This window comes from Castor canadensis, chromosome 8 (genome assembly GCF_047511655.1).
Source record: "Castor canadensis chromosome 8, mCasCan1.hap1v2, whole genome shotgun sequence".
NCBI classification, from domain to species: Eukaryota; Metazoa; Chordata; class Mammalia; order Rodentia; family Castoridae; genus Castor; species Castor canadensis.
In genome coordinates this window covers 74,444,008-74,458,920 of record NC_133393.1, presented here as the reverse complement: position 1 = coordinate 74,458,920, position 14,913 = coordinate 74,444,008, and positions in this window count along the sequence as shown.

Genomic DNA, 14,913 nt, shown 5'->3' with positions numbered 1-14,913 from the left:
GATACTGGGGTTTGAACTCAGGGCCTCATGCTTCCTAGGCAGGTGTTCTACCACTTGTGCCACTCTGCCAGTCCTTTTTTCTGCCTTGAAATAATTTTTAAGACAGTAGTAGTTCACAAAAGGCAACTCTTTAATTCTACCCTCTTCTCCATCTCTTTTCGAGATGGCATTTGCAAGTCTCCCTGCCCAGTCTCAGCCTCCACCAATGTCACACATCACTGCAGGCTATATCCTCCCAAAACACCAATCGAATCATGACTTCTGTTTTCTTAACAACTTCCAATTATTGCTGAAGAAAATACATGCCATCTATATTCTGCCTCTCACCCCCAACTCTCCCAGTTTTATCTTATGCTTAGTGGGATCATAGCACGTGCTCATTGGCGGAGAATTTATAAAGTTCCCAGTATTTCCATCCAGGGAGGCTCTCCATTTAAAGCAAAGCAAAGTCTTCTTTCCTTATCTTGGAACTGTTTATTACTCAGAAGCTAAGAAAAATTCTCATTAATCCCTCTCAATTATTCATGTATAAATGTGAAATGTAGTCATTCAAGATTGATGCCTCATCACTTAGTCATTCAAAAATGTTAGAACATTTAGCTCAAAAATAGATGACAACTCACAAAAGTTCTCTCCTGTTTATTATTTCTGATCATTAAGCTGTCTGCAGCAAGTCCATAACCCACCAGATCAGCTGACTGCTGTTTTTAGTTTTCATCTGCATTTCTCTCTTGACAGCTTTCTAAATGTATCTACCCATTACTGGTGACTTAAAATTAGTAAGCATTAAGGAGCTAAACTAAGGACGAGCTTTTTCCTCTAGTTAGAAGGTGACAAAGGCTACAGTTTGAAAATAGCATATTTCCTTTTACTTTCAGATTTTAGAAGCATAGGACAGACCGAATGACTAAACGATAAAAAATGACATTTGAGAACCATATGGAGGAAAAGCAAAAAGCACTGCCTGTGAATTGGTGGCTTCATTCTATGGCTCAAATTGGCAAAGATGGCCTGTGATTGGTGGCTAATCTCTGGCCTACATGGTCTTGGGACAAATCTGTTGGTTCCTCCTACAAAATGGTGCAGAGAGTAATCCCATTTCCTCTGGTTTTGTTTTGTTTTGTTTTTTTCCTTTATAATTGAGTGTTCTTTCACTGCCAATGTTTTGAAATGCCACAGTCCAGACTGGCTAAATAAGACTTGTCTACCTGCCTATTCATTGCCCAAATCCCTCTTCTTTTGTTTGTAACTTGGGTGTGTCTTACTCTACGTAACCAGTGCATTTCTTAAAAAGTGTGTATCAAGTTTTTATAAACTTAGTCATCCTATAAATGAGCCGACAAGTTCACTGTTTAGGGGAAATATTCAATGAATGTTATTATAAAATGAAAATCCTAAACTGTCTCTTAATTTCTCTTCCATAAAATTGTATTTCCAGAAAGAAGGATCCATCTATACACATTTTTTATCTTAGGAGTAAACAAACTGCAATGGACTGGATGTTTAGGTCCCCCTGAAATTTATATGTTGAAATCCTAAGCCCCGAGGTGATGGTATTAGGAGGTAACTTTGGGAGGTGATTAAGTCAGTGTCCTTAGAAACTCTAGGGGACTGGGTCACCTGTCTGTCATGTGAAGAACGGTGAGAAGATTATAGAGAGAAGATGCTGTCTAAAAGGAGGCAGACCCTTGCCAGACACCAGATCTGCCTGGGCTTTTATCTTAGACTTCCAGCCTCTAAGACTGTCAGAGGTAAATTTCTGTTTTTATAAGCTACCCAGTCAATGGACATGTGTAGTAACAACCCAAAGTAGGACACAAACTTTCTAAATCTTTTTTTTTTTTTGTGGTGCTGCCCAATCTTTTACTTCATTTTGTTTGGTTGGTTGATTGGTTTTTGGTTCTGTTTTTGTGGTTTTGCTTTTATTTTTAAGCAGACATTTTGAGTGTTGCTATTTGGAAGTGGAGGGTTAAGGTGATACTCATGTCTCAGGTCCTGAGTGCTAGGATTACAGGCATGCACCACCATGCTCAACTGAGTGTTGCTACTGTATGGATACCTCAGTTTCAGCTCTCCATAGAGGGTTCTCAAAGGGATACTGACCTTCATCACAGCCCCTTTGAGGGTTCTTGGCACTGGTCATAGTACTTTCACTCTGCTCCAAGTCTGTCATGCTCTTTGCCTTATGAATCATGTTGTGTTAAACATACCAACAGTTTCAATAGCATTATCCCAGATTTGCTTTCTAAGAGCTTAAGCTTTCCTTCACGCTACTGAAACCACCTGGTTCTAGAAACAACTAAACAAGTGTTTATATTGGCTAGCACACAAAGGATCACATGGCAGGCTCAAATTTTTGTTGTTGTTCTTTTAGCATTTCTGGTGAGCAAGAACTGAAGAATACATTCTCTAGCTACTCAGGAGGAAGAGATCAGGATTGCAGTTTGAAGCCAGCCCAGGCAAATAGTTCCTAGGACCCTACCTCAAAAAAACTCATCACAAAAAAATTCTGGTGGAGTGGCACAAGATGTAGGCCCTGAGTTCAAAAATCCCAACACCACCAAAATATATATAGAGATAGATAGATAGATATGTATATATTCTCTAACTGATGGGAAGAAGAAGGAACTGTCTTTATTTAAAACATTTAAATATCACAAAGCCCCACTTGAAAGGAAAATGCCCCAAAACTACCACTTGATGTCACTGTAGCTCAACTCCAGTTTTGGAAGAGAAATGAAGTTGGCTCCTTCCTAAGTGTAAATCACTGGAAAAGAAAAATGATACAAATAAAGTTATATTGCTTTCATGACAGTTTTTGAAAAAGGTAATGTTATTTCAGCTTTATGGAGTTTTTCTACCATATTTCTTTTTTGCTGTACAGAGAGAATGGATTACATGACTGAGCAGACACTCGAGGACAAAGGCAAAGATTTAATGTCATTTCTCGGTTCTCAAATGCAGATGTGCATCACAATCCATCTGAAAATCTTTCTAAAAGCCCAATTCACTGAAGCCCACTCCAGAACTACAGAATCAGAAATTCTGGGGTAGGGTTCATGCATTTATATTTTTATGTTTCTCAAAGTGATGCTGAATATTACAGAGATTTAGAAAGCTGTTCCACTTTGCCCTACAATTCTGTCAAATTTATTATACTACAAAATGCAAGCTGACCTATTGTTCTACATAACAACAATTTCACATTTTCACATTCTTACCTGTCACTCCAAATGAACTTTTTGGGTATACTGTATCCCTCACTCAATACTTCTTTTTTGGAAGTACTGGGGTTTGAACTCAGGGCCTACACCTTGAGCCACTCCACCAGCTCTATTTTTGGGATGGGTTTTTCCAAGAGAGGGTCTTGCAAACTATTTGCCCAGGCTGGTTTTGAACCGCCATCCTCCTGATATCTGCCTCCTTAGTAGCCAGGATTATAGGTGTGAATCACTGGTGCCCGGCTCAACACTTCTTTCTTTCTTTTTTTTTTTTTTCCTTTTTCTTTTATTATTCATATGTGCATACAAGGCTTGGTTCATTTCTCCCCCCTGCCCCCACCCCCTCCCTTACCACCCACTCCCCTCCTCCCTCTCCCCCTATCCCTCAATACCCAGTAGAAACTATTTTGCCCTTATTTCTAAATTTGTTGTAGAGAGAGTATAAGCAATAACAGGAAGGGACAAGGGTTTTTGCTGGTTGAGATAAGGATAGCTATACAGGGAGATGACTCACATTGATTTCCTGTGCGTGGGTGTTACCTTCTAGGTTAATTCTTTTTGATCTAACCTTTTCTCTAGTACCTGTTCCCCTTTTCCTATTGGCCTCAGTTGCTTTTAAGGTATCTGCTTGAGTTTCTCTGCATTAAGGGCAACAAATACTAGCTAGTTTTTTAGTTGTCTTACCTATCCTCACCCCTCCCTTGTGTGCTCTCGCTTTTATCATGTGCTCATAGTCCAATCCCATTGTTGTGTTTGCCCTTGATCTAATGTCCACATATGAGGGAGAACATACGATTTTTGGTCTTTTGGGCCAGGCTAACCTCACTCAGAATGATGTTCTCCAATTCCATCCATTTACCAGCGAATGATAACATTTCGTTCTTCTTCATGGCTGCATAAAATTCCACTGTGTATAGCTACCACATTTCCTTAATCCATTCATCAGTGGTGGGGCATCTTGGCTGTTTCCATAACTTGGCTATTGTGAATAGTGCTGCAATAAACATGGGTGTGCAGGTGCCTCTGGAGTAACCTGTGTCACAGTCTTTTGGGTATATCCCCAAGAGTAACACTTCTTTCTTTCATCTTTCCTTCAATCACTTTAAATATTCTACAGTATTAGATAATTTGAATATTTTAAAATATTGGCTATTTCCTTAAATATTTAAATATTTCATAGTATGGAATCCCTCAATGTCAATAAATATTTTGCATTATTTATATACCACTTTTCCAGCTGAGGGAAAGCTAAGCTGCTCCCATCTCCCTTCCCTGTTTGTCCTCCCTTCAATGATGGGCACTATGATAGTTTCAGCATCATTCCTAATATTAAACAAACTCCCTGGTGGTACTTGCCTGTAATCCCAGCTACTTGGTAGTAGGAGGATCATGGTCCAAGTGTGGCCCAAGCAAAAGCAAGTAAGGCAAAAAAAACCTGAGGGCATGGCTCAAGTGGCAGAGCACTTGGAGCCCTAATTTCAATCCCTAGTCCTGCCAAAAAAAACCTCCCATTTTTGTCCAGTTACATACCTGATTCTCTATAAGACATTTTACACATGTATATTCGCTCATAAAACCCTAGGCAGATACTACCATTAACATTTCTTTACAAAGGAAGAAACTGAAGCCAAAATACTGTCCCTTCCACTTCCACAGCTCAATCTTGAAATCCAAAATCCTCACACAAATACCTTGACTTGGGCTGGTAGAGTAGCTCAAGTTTTATAGCACCTGCCTAGCAAGTGTAAGGTCCTGTGTTTAAACCCCAGTACCACCCAAAAAATAAACAAATAAATACCTTGACTTGCTTCCATTTTCTCTTTCAAATGCTGCTTTGTCTTCTTAGAAATATCACCTTGCTACTGACCGATTTCTTAAGAGTCCAAGGTGCAGACTTCAAAGATGACTAGATTAGAATTTAAATATAAAAAACCCTTCATCATGACATAACATGTAACCTTGAGCCTTACCTTTTCTAGTTACAAGAATGAGAGGTCAGAGGCAAACCCCGGAAGTACAAACCAGAGCTCTTCTATAGTTTGGGACATATCTTATTTGCCTTTGAGGGACAGAACAACCTCCAACAAAGGATCCAATTGTTGACCTCCACCTTTGGTTGATAAATGGAAGGTGCTGACATAATTTTGTTGATAAATCTGTGTTCTTTCAACAACACTTAGTTATGTTTCAGCTGTTCTGTAGAAAATGTCAACAATCTCAAGTTTCTTGCTTGCCTTTAAACTTCAAAGAGATCTGTGACTAAAAACAGACTCACTCAACCAATCATTTATGTAAGAAATACTTGATTTGATTTTAACATACTGCCTAATTCTGTCTTCCTCCTGACACAACAACTGGGAAGAATATCAAAGCAAAAACTGCATTGCTACATCTGCTGATAGCCAAAATAATGATTATATTAGCACCAGATTCAGGAAACACTGCCAACAGAAAGAAAACAGATAGTGTTCATTTTGCTTACTTGAGTGAAACTGAAAAAGAAATTCTGAATCTGTGTTGAGTGCCAGAGCCTGTATCTGCTGATCATCCAGCTGTGAATTTTTTATTTTTTATTATTCTTTTATTCAGCTATGATTTTTTAAATGTGAAATTCACATAACGTAAAATTAACAATTTTGAAGTGAACTATTTGATACCACTAATTAGATTCAAAAGTGTGGTACAACCATTACATCTAACTAGTTCCAAAATGTTTGCATCACCCCAAAAGGAAACCCTATGTCACTGAGCAGTAGTCCCCATTCCCCTTCTCCTCATTCCTTAACAACCACTAATCCGCTTTTGTCTCTGTGGACTTTGTCTATTCTGGATATTTCCTATAAATGGAATCATGTAATAATATGTGCCATTCTAGGTTTTCAAGGTTCATTCATGCTGTAGCATGTATTAGTTGTGCAGTCCTTTTATGGTGGAATAATATTCTAATGTACACATATATCACAGTTTGTCCACTCCTCTGTTGATAGGCATTTGGGTTTATTACTACCTTTTGGCCATTGGGAATGGTGTTGCTTGAATGCATATGTGTGCACATGTATTTGTTTCAGTTCCAATTTTCAATTCATTTTGGTCTATACCTGCTGTGGTCTGAATGTTTCCGTGTTCTCCTGCCTCAAATTCATGTGTTGAAACCTAATCCCCAGCGTAATCATAGAAGAAGTAGTTCCACAAGAGAGGAGTAATTTTCATATAATTGTAGTAATTTTCTTTGGTATTAAATGAAAACTCAAAAGATGGCAGAATCTTAAATGTTAGTTCTGGGACTGAGGTGTAGTTCAAGAGGTAAAGTGCCTGAGCTCAAATCCCACTACCACCAGAAAAAAAAAAAGAATCTGCTACCAACCTCAGTAGGGTTGTGGCAGAATTCCTCTCTTAAAAGTTAGCAGTTAGCTTAGGTCTGGAGGCAGTGGCTCAAGTGGTAGAGGGCCTGCCTAGCAAGCTTGAAGCTTGAACCCCAGAGTTCAAACCCCAATATTGCAATTTTTTTTAGAAAGTTCTGATATAGGAACCTGAAATTATATTAACTAATTTTTCTTATTAAATTATAACCCACTTGTCTATTTTGCACTTTGAATAGATCTTTCAACCAGGTACGACTAAAACATGAATGTTGGTTCCTGCCAGCAATCGCTGGCTCACACCTGTAATCCTAGCTGCTTGTCAGGCTGAGATCAGGAGGCTCGTTGTTTAAGGCCAGCCCAGGAAAATAATTCATGAGACCATTTCTAGAATAACTAGAGCAAAATGGACTGGAGGTGTGGCTCAAGTGGTAGAATGCCTGCTTTTCAAGCATGAAGCCCTGAGCTCAAACTCCAGTCCCACCAAAAAAAAAAAAGTTACTTCCCTGAACTATAAACCTCCTCCACGTGTTGCTACATCTTATTATCCAGTAACAAAAATCTTTTTTTTTTTTTTGAGACAGGGTCTTGCTATGTAGTTCAGGCTGGCCCCATGATCCTCTTGCTTCAACCTCCTGAGTTCTGAGATTACAGGTGTGAACACCATGCCTGGCTCCAGGGGTAGCCTAATAAGGGTGTAGGAATTTGAGAATTCCAAGTAGTCAGTTGCAAAAGTGTCCTCTTTTGGTTAATTTACACATATTAAACAGATCCTTAGTTGTATTGCAAAAGTCAAAGGAGACAGAGAAAAGAAAAGAAGCTGTCTTAACCTCTAAATAACCAAATTTCTCAGGGCTCTTTCTCACGCTGAGCACCTCCACCCACGAAAAAATGCTCTTGCTTCCCTTCCTTCTCTGCATCCAGCTGAAAACACAGGCTCTAGAAGCTCCCATAATTCCTGTGGTGCAGCTGGGGCCTCAGTTTCTATGTGCCTATTCCACTTTCTGTTCCCTTTTAGGCTAGTCCACAGATGAGAAAACAGATGGTTATCTCAGAACCCAACTCTGAGCCCTATCACTCCCAGCACTCCTCTGTCTCTTCACTGACTTCAGTCGTTTTCTCATAGGGTCACCAGAGACATTTTCTCCTTTATAATCATCCATACATTCTTAAAGTTTGAGGAATGCTATTCTATAAAGTCCAAAGCCTTTGAATTGGACCTGAACTAAATTCCTGGTTACGATCCACTAATCCTTTTTACCTGTGGTTCCCCAAACTCTGCTATTCTTTAGAATCAGCTTGAAAGCTTCTTCAGGAGACAGATTCAAGGGCTCAGACCTCAGAGATCCAGGTTTCGTTGGTCTGTTGTGGTACTGGGTTTGAACTCAGGGCCTACACTTGGAGCCACTCTACCAGCCCTTTTTGGTGATGGGTATTTTCAAGATAGGGTCTCACGAACTATTTGCCCAGGCTGGCTTCAAACCGTGATCTTCCTGATCTCTGCCTCCTGAGTAGCTAGGATTACAGGCATCAGCCACCAGCACCCTGTTCAGCTGAGTCTGGAATCCTAAGCCTGAGAGTCAGACAGATTTCCTCATCAACATTCCTCCTAACCATAACCCTCCCCACCTCCACATTTCCACTTGCCCACTCTCTTATACCCTCTCTGCCTGTTTTCCACCCAATCAAGTTCTACCCGCACCACACACACACACACACACACACACACACACACACACACACACACACACCAGGACCCAGCTCATTTAACACCCAACCACAGTCTATAGCCTTTCTTTTTATTTATTTATTTACTTATGTATGTATGTATTTATTTATTTATTTACTGTTGCACTGGGTGGGGGTACATTATAGAATTTACAAAGGTTCTGACAATGAATCCAATATATCTAATTGAATTCACTCCCTCCACTGCTCTCTTTCATTATAAACATCCTTTCTGAAAGAAATCTTGTACATCCAGGCCTTCAGAAACCCTGTTTATTTATCCAGTTTATCTGGCACCTCATCCCATATTTGTTGCTTTGAATAATTTTGACATGTTATTGTTATTTAACTGTTGACATATTTTTGTTTTATACAAAGACATATTTTGTCACCCTTTCTATAACGAAATCTCTTCCAAGGCAAGAATGTGCCTCATTCTTTTTGGATGCCAAATTCCTGCCTACTGTCTTGCGTATTGCTAAGGAGGGGACCAAGAACTGGACTATAAAAGCTGGGTAGAAATAAACTAGTCAGCCACAGAAAATAAGAGGAAATGAGCACCAACAGTTTAGGGTCTGATAAGAATTTCTGGCTGGGCTGTTTTGGAATGTTTATGCTGAAGCCCCCCCAGCTTTGAGATTTAAAAGTCTCAAGTGGGCTAGACAGGGTGAGGCTGCCTAGGAATGTCTTGGCTTGCCTGGATAGTTAATGCTGTATTGACTCCTTAGACAATGGACACTTAACGAGACCATTTCCTCATTGAACTACTTTCCTGTTAACATCCTTGAAGTTTCCTTGATTCAATAATTGCCTTGTTATTCATGGCCCAAACATGTGTTTTTCTATGCTGAAATGTACAAAATTGAAATACTAGTAGGAGATCTGGGAATGTAGCTAGCTCAGTGATAGAGTGGCTTGCCTCCTATGTGTAAGACCCTGGGCTCCATCCCCAGTACTACGCACATAGATAAACAAAAACACTAGCTAGAAGCCAGGCCTGTTGCAGCACATGCTGAAGCAAGAGGATCATAAGTTCAAGGCCAGCCTGAGCTACATAGTAAGAACCTGCCTCAAACCAAAACAATAAAATATTAACCAGGTTAATCAAAATATTCACTGAGTCACATGAAGCATCTTCATAGACGCTGTTGCTTGGTCACAACTTCAGACCTTTTCTTACATTTTTGGATCACAAAGCAACCACTAGGATTCCTATTTGACTTTGGTTCTGGGGCCAGCATTTCTTCAAAAGGCTTCCTGTGATCTGAGCTGCAACACTTGAAACTTAAAAAGGTCAGAACTTTCAAACAGATTCTAAATTTGAACTCGTTTAATTCAATGTAGAGGTGATGTTGAGGTATTTCAGATGTTCCACAAAAGCTTGGGCTATAGAGATGAAGCAAGTAACTTCAGGGATTCAGAATATGGTGCTTCTAGACCCATCCCTGACACCAGGGAGATCCAGAGCGTCCCGGAAGGCCTTTGCCCTCCAGACGATTGACAAAGAAACCCTAACTAAAAAGGGGTGGCACTGGGAGATTTGCCAGAACTCAGTGGTGAAGGTTTCAGGTTCCAGGATCAAAAGAAATTGTGACAACAAGCAATTGTTTCCTTGCTTACCGTAAGGAAAGCAATGACAGAGGTGACTCCATTTGGGATGAGAGGCACTTTAAAAACAGACCTCTAAAGAGGTGTGGGAAACAACAGGCTTCTCAGAGAAATAACAAGCCTATCACTAAAGTAGCAAGATGCAGCTGCACAATAAGAGTAGTGGGTCCCAAGGCCAGGGCACGCTGACCAGATGCTCCTGGAATGTCCAGTTCCATAAGGAGAGGGACAGACAGGTAGTCAGATTTAATGAGAAGTTAACTAGGCACCAACCAATCACAAACATAGTTTCAAGGTAGAATAGTTGGACCTATGCCTGTAAGTGCCCTATATCATCTCCTAGACTTCAGCAGTTCTATGGCTTAGCTCTTTCACTTAGTTCCACTCATCAGGGTGCTTTGCTATTCTTTCAACAAACTTTGTGCTTGCTTTAACTCCTGGTCCAGTGTCTTCAATCATTGACTGACCATGCCACAACATGAACTTGGAAACAACACTCCAGCATCATTAGCACATTGTTACAGAATTAAGCAAAAAATAATAATAATGAGAGAAAACAAATGTCTCAGAGTCTGATCTTTTGTTTGAAATCATCTTTCAAAAACACCAAAAGAAAGCTGGTCACCAGTGGCTCACACCTGTAATCCTAGCTACTCAGGAGGCAGAGATCAGGAGGACTGAGGTTCAAAGCCAGTCCCTGGCCAATAGTTCGAGCTACCCTATCTCAAAAATACTCAATGCAAAACAGAGTTGGCAGAGTGGCTTGAATGGTAAATGCAGCTGTCTAGTGAGTGTGAGGCTCTGAGTTCAAACCCCAGTACTGTCCAAAAAAATATTAAAATAAACTGGGGTCTACACTATGGCATAATCGTTTTAAAAAAGAACAGAATGGGATAAAAGTAATAAAAATAATACTCGAGTTGGGCTAATTGCTATTATTCTGGAAAATAACAACTGTATTTCAAGTGAATGGCACACTTTCCTTCTCACTATTGTAAACATGTCTTGTATTTTTCTCTTATTATAAGTAGGAATACCACAAAGCATATTATACTATTAATCACTTTTAAGTTTCAGGTGTGCATTTTATTAATATTTTCAATTATTGCTGAGTGTACTCTGAAAAAAATCCAAGTTGTTGAATACTCAAGCACTAGTGACATCGAGGAGATGGTCAGTGGAGCTCTACCCATTTTTGAACCAGGGTGAGACAATTAAGGACTTCCTCTTACCTGGTGAAACACGGCTTGATTACTGAAAACACTCAAGGATCCTCCAGACAGAGCTAAGCTCCAGTGATACTAGGGCAGAGAGCTACCTGCAGGACCAGGAGTGATCCATTGAGAGGAAATCAAAGCAGCCTTCTTTTCACTTAATTCCTCTAGCCATCAAAAGGCAATGATAATTCTGCCAGCCTGAGACATAGGCCAATTCTAAATAATAACAATTGGCACCATGTCTTGAGCACTGAGAGTGTTGGGTGGTTGCAGCCATGGACACAATAGCTCCTCCCACCCCTGTATTTCCCTTGCAGTGTGTTTTTGTGGTTTCTCCCTGACCAGGGGGGCCGCCTCTTTCACTCTACCATTCGGGAGGTAAAGATAATCACTCTACCACTCAAGGATGATGTTTTAATTTGTGAAATAAGAAAAGGGGGAGAAGAAAAGATGGGGCTTCTAAAATCTAAGCCAGGCTAGTAGTATAATTTTTCTATATGAAATATGTTTCAGTTTTGAGAAATTCAAAGAGAAATAGTGTATTTTTTTAAAGGAAGACAAATTTAAAATGCAAATAGTCTATTTATGAATGAATGTATACTTATGTCAAATAATATCTTAAATTCAACTTCCAAACAATCCAAAAATACATATAGAGCAATATGTTTTGTAGAATGCTTAAAACTGAGGTTCTGAATTCTCTACAAAGCTATAAAAAGTAGTCATACTGAGTTTCTCTGACACCCTCATAGCATAGAAATCACTAAATATTGTTCTTTCCTAGGCACTAGAGTTACTTTGGCACTTGGTTTCAGGCCAGCCATCTTCTTCAGGATCATTCCTTTTGATGGATTCTACTCAGGCAAACTTATGAACCAACATACGTGTAGGTGAGTGATTTCTCTTAATTTACTATCTGTTCAGCACCTGTTGGTTATCTCAGTGCTAGGCTTATGGCAGAGACAACGTGTAGACCCTAGGCTCTAAGATGTATGTCAAGACTCCACTGTGTTGTTCCCTCCTTCAGCTTTTCTGGACATCAGATGAAAGAGCTGACAATCATTAATGTAGCAGCTCTGGTTGTCCATCCAGAAGGTGATTGTTCTGCCTCACGCACGGTACTTGTACATGTTATAGGCACTGCTTGAAGCCTCCTCACTATGAACAAATCACTCTTTGCCGGTATATTGCCAGGTTGCCCACCTGGTTTCCACCTCCCACACCAGATTGCAGGTTTTCTAAGAAGAATAGGTTCTATACCTACACACTCAGAATGCATACGAAATCACAGACAAAATGAGCATCTGAAATAGCGTTAAATACATTAGCCTTCATCACTGTTGAAAGCACCACCAGAGAGTGATTTTCAGCACCTACATTCTCAGAGCTCCCTTTTTGAGACCTGATGCAGTCTCATTAAATGTGGCTAATGATAAAACTGCTAGTGATTGCCTTGGCAACATCACTATTTGTTAAAAGAGGAAATGAATTCTGAGGTTTATTTTAAATTTGCTCTCTCCCAGTCCCCTTAAAATAATTTGGGAAATATTCTGTAAAGCCACAGATATTAATACCCTAGAAATAGTAGCAGGAAATATTTCATGCAAATTGATATGTGTTTTAAAAATCAGTTTTTATTTTTGTTTTTTAATATGAATCAAAGATTTGGATTCTATTAATGTTCTTTAATATTTTTCTTTAATGTTTTCCATTAAAGTATTATTTCTTCCTTAAGATTTATGCTATATTTAGTTTTCTTCTAACTTTCTGAATTTTTGCATACTGAAATTTCCCATAAAGTAATTTATATATGGTTAACAAAAATAAAGGTCACTCTTAAAAAAAAATCACTCTAAGGAAACCCTAACTGCAGGTTTGAAAACAATAAAATCCTAGTGTTTCAAAGCTGTAGTGTGTAAATCAGATTAAAATGCAAGCTTAAAACTCAAGAATTTCTAAATCCTTACATAGGGTCACAGCAAAAGTAGCTGTAGCCTCATAATTTGGTTATCTGTTATTTACATTCCACTTCAACTTCTGTGTCTTTACTTTTTTTTTTTTAAATCATATTCTTTTGGCAAATGAAACACAAAAGAAATAGACAAGTTTTCAAAACTGAACCTAAATACTGAAAGATAGCAGACTGCAGAACAGCCAAATGCCACAGAGAGGTTTAGTTTCCTTGTTGAGATTTGTTGGCCAGATCTGCCTTCAACACTTATCTCAGGGCTTGCTTAGAATTTGGGAAGTCAGGTAGGCTACTTTCCCAGGAAAAGAGAGGAACAGGACAGGGCCTGCACTCAGTTGGAATATAAACATATCTAGAATGTGTTTTAGAGCACAGTGCCAAAGTCCCAAATACTTCCTCACCCTGTAATTAGACTACTGCTATTGCAAGAGAATTCTCACTTTCAAAAGGATCCTTTAAACAAGTTTATATGTTCTTCTTATTTGCAAGTGGATTGTTCTACTGAATCATTGTGTTCTGTGAGTATTCAAAAATTAAATATGTTACCTTGGTTTAGTTTGTTTTTTTATCTACAGGGACTATTACAGAGCTAACCAGTAGACTACCTAGAATACATAATGATATCTATGTGACTTTTTGTTTTGTTTTGTCTTGTTTGGCAGTACCAGGTTTGAACTCAGGGCCTCATGCTTTCTAGCCAGGTGCTCTATCACTTGAGCCACTCTGCAAGCCCTCTATGTGACTTTTTAAAGGATAACAAGTTACAAAAAGAATTTGAAAGCCTAAATAATTATACTAACAAGTTGATGAGCACACATTATATACCATTTAATGTGCTAAGTTGTTTTATGCATGATTTATTCATTCAATGTTTCCATATATACTTATTATCTATCTATCTATCCAAGGTTCTGGAGAACACTAGTAGACAAAACAAAAATCCCTGTTTCCGTGGAGCTTATATTCCAGTAGGGAGAAAATTGCAATTAAATAAGTAAAATATGAAGTATCTGTGATGAAGATAAGTACTATGGAGAAAAAGTAAAAAGAAAAGAGAGATAGTGAGTTACTATAAGTGTGTATGTGGGGAAGGGGAAGGGAGAGAGATGGAGAGATGGAGAGAGAGAGAGAGAGAGAGAGAGAGAGATTCATTTAAGTTGACATATGACCAGAGACCTGAAGAAAGGGAGGTGGTTCAGAAGTAGATCTCTGGGAGGTGTTAAACATGTCTTCTTTACTTTGCTTAATCCTTACAACAGCAGACACATAGATATTTATATTGCTCCCATCTTACAAATAAGAGCACTGAGGTTTTTTTTTTTTAATTTTTTTATTATTCACATGTGCATACAATGTTTGGGTCATTTCTCCTCCCTGCCCCACCCCCTCCCTTACCACCCACTCTGCCCCCTCCCTCTCCCCCCCCACCCCCTGGATACCCAAAAGAAACTATTTTGCCCTTATCTCTAATTTTGTTGAAAAGAGAGTATAAGCAATAATAGGAAGGAACACGGGTTTTTGCTGGTTGAGATAAGGATAGCTATACAGGGAGTTGACTCACATTGATTTCCTGTGCATGTGTGTTACCTTCTAGGTTAATTCTTGATCTAACCTTTTCTCTAGTTCCTGGTTCCCTTCTCCTATTGGCCTCAGTTGCTTTTAAGGTATCTGCTTTAGTTTCTCTGCGTTGAGAGCAACAAATGCTAGCTAATTTTTTAGGTGCCTTACCTATCCTCATATCTCCCTTGTGAAGAGCACTGAGGTTTAGAAATACAGAGAAACTTGCTTAAGGCATGCTATTTACAAAGGGT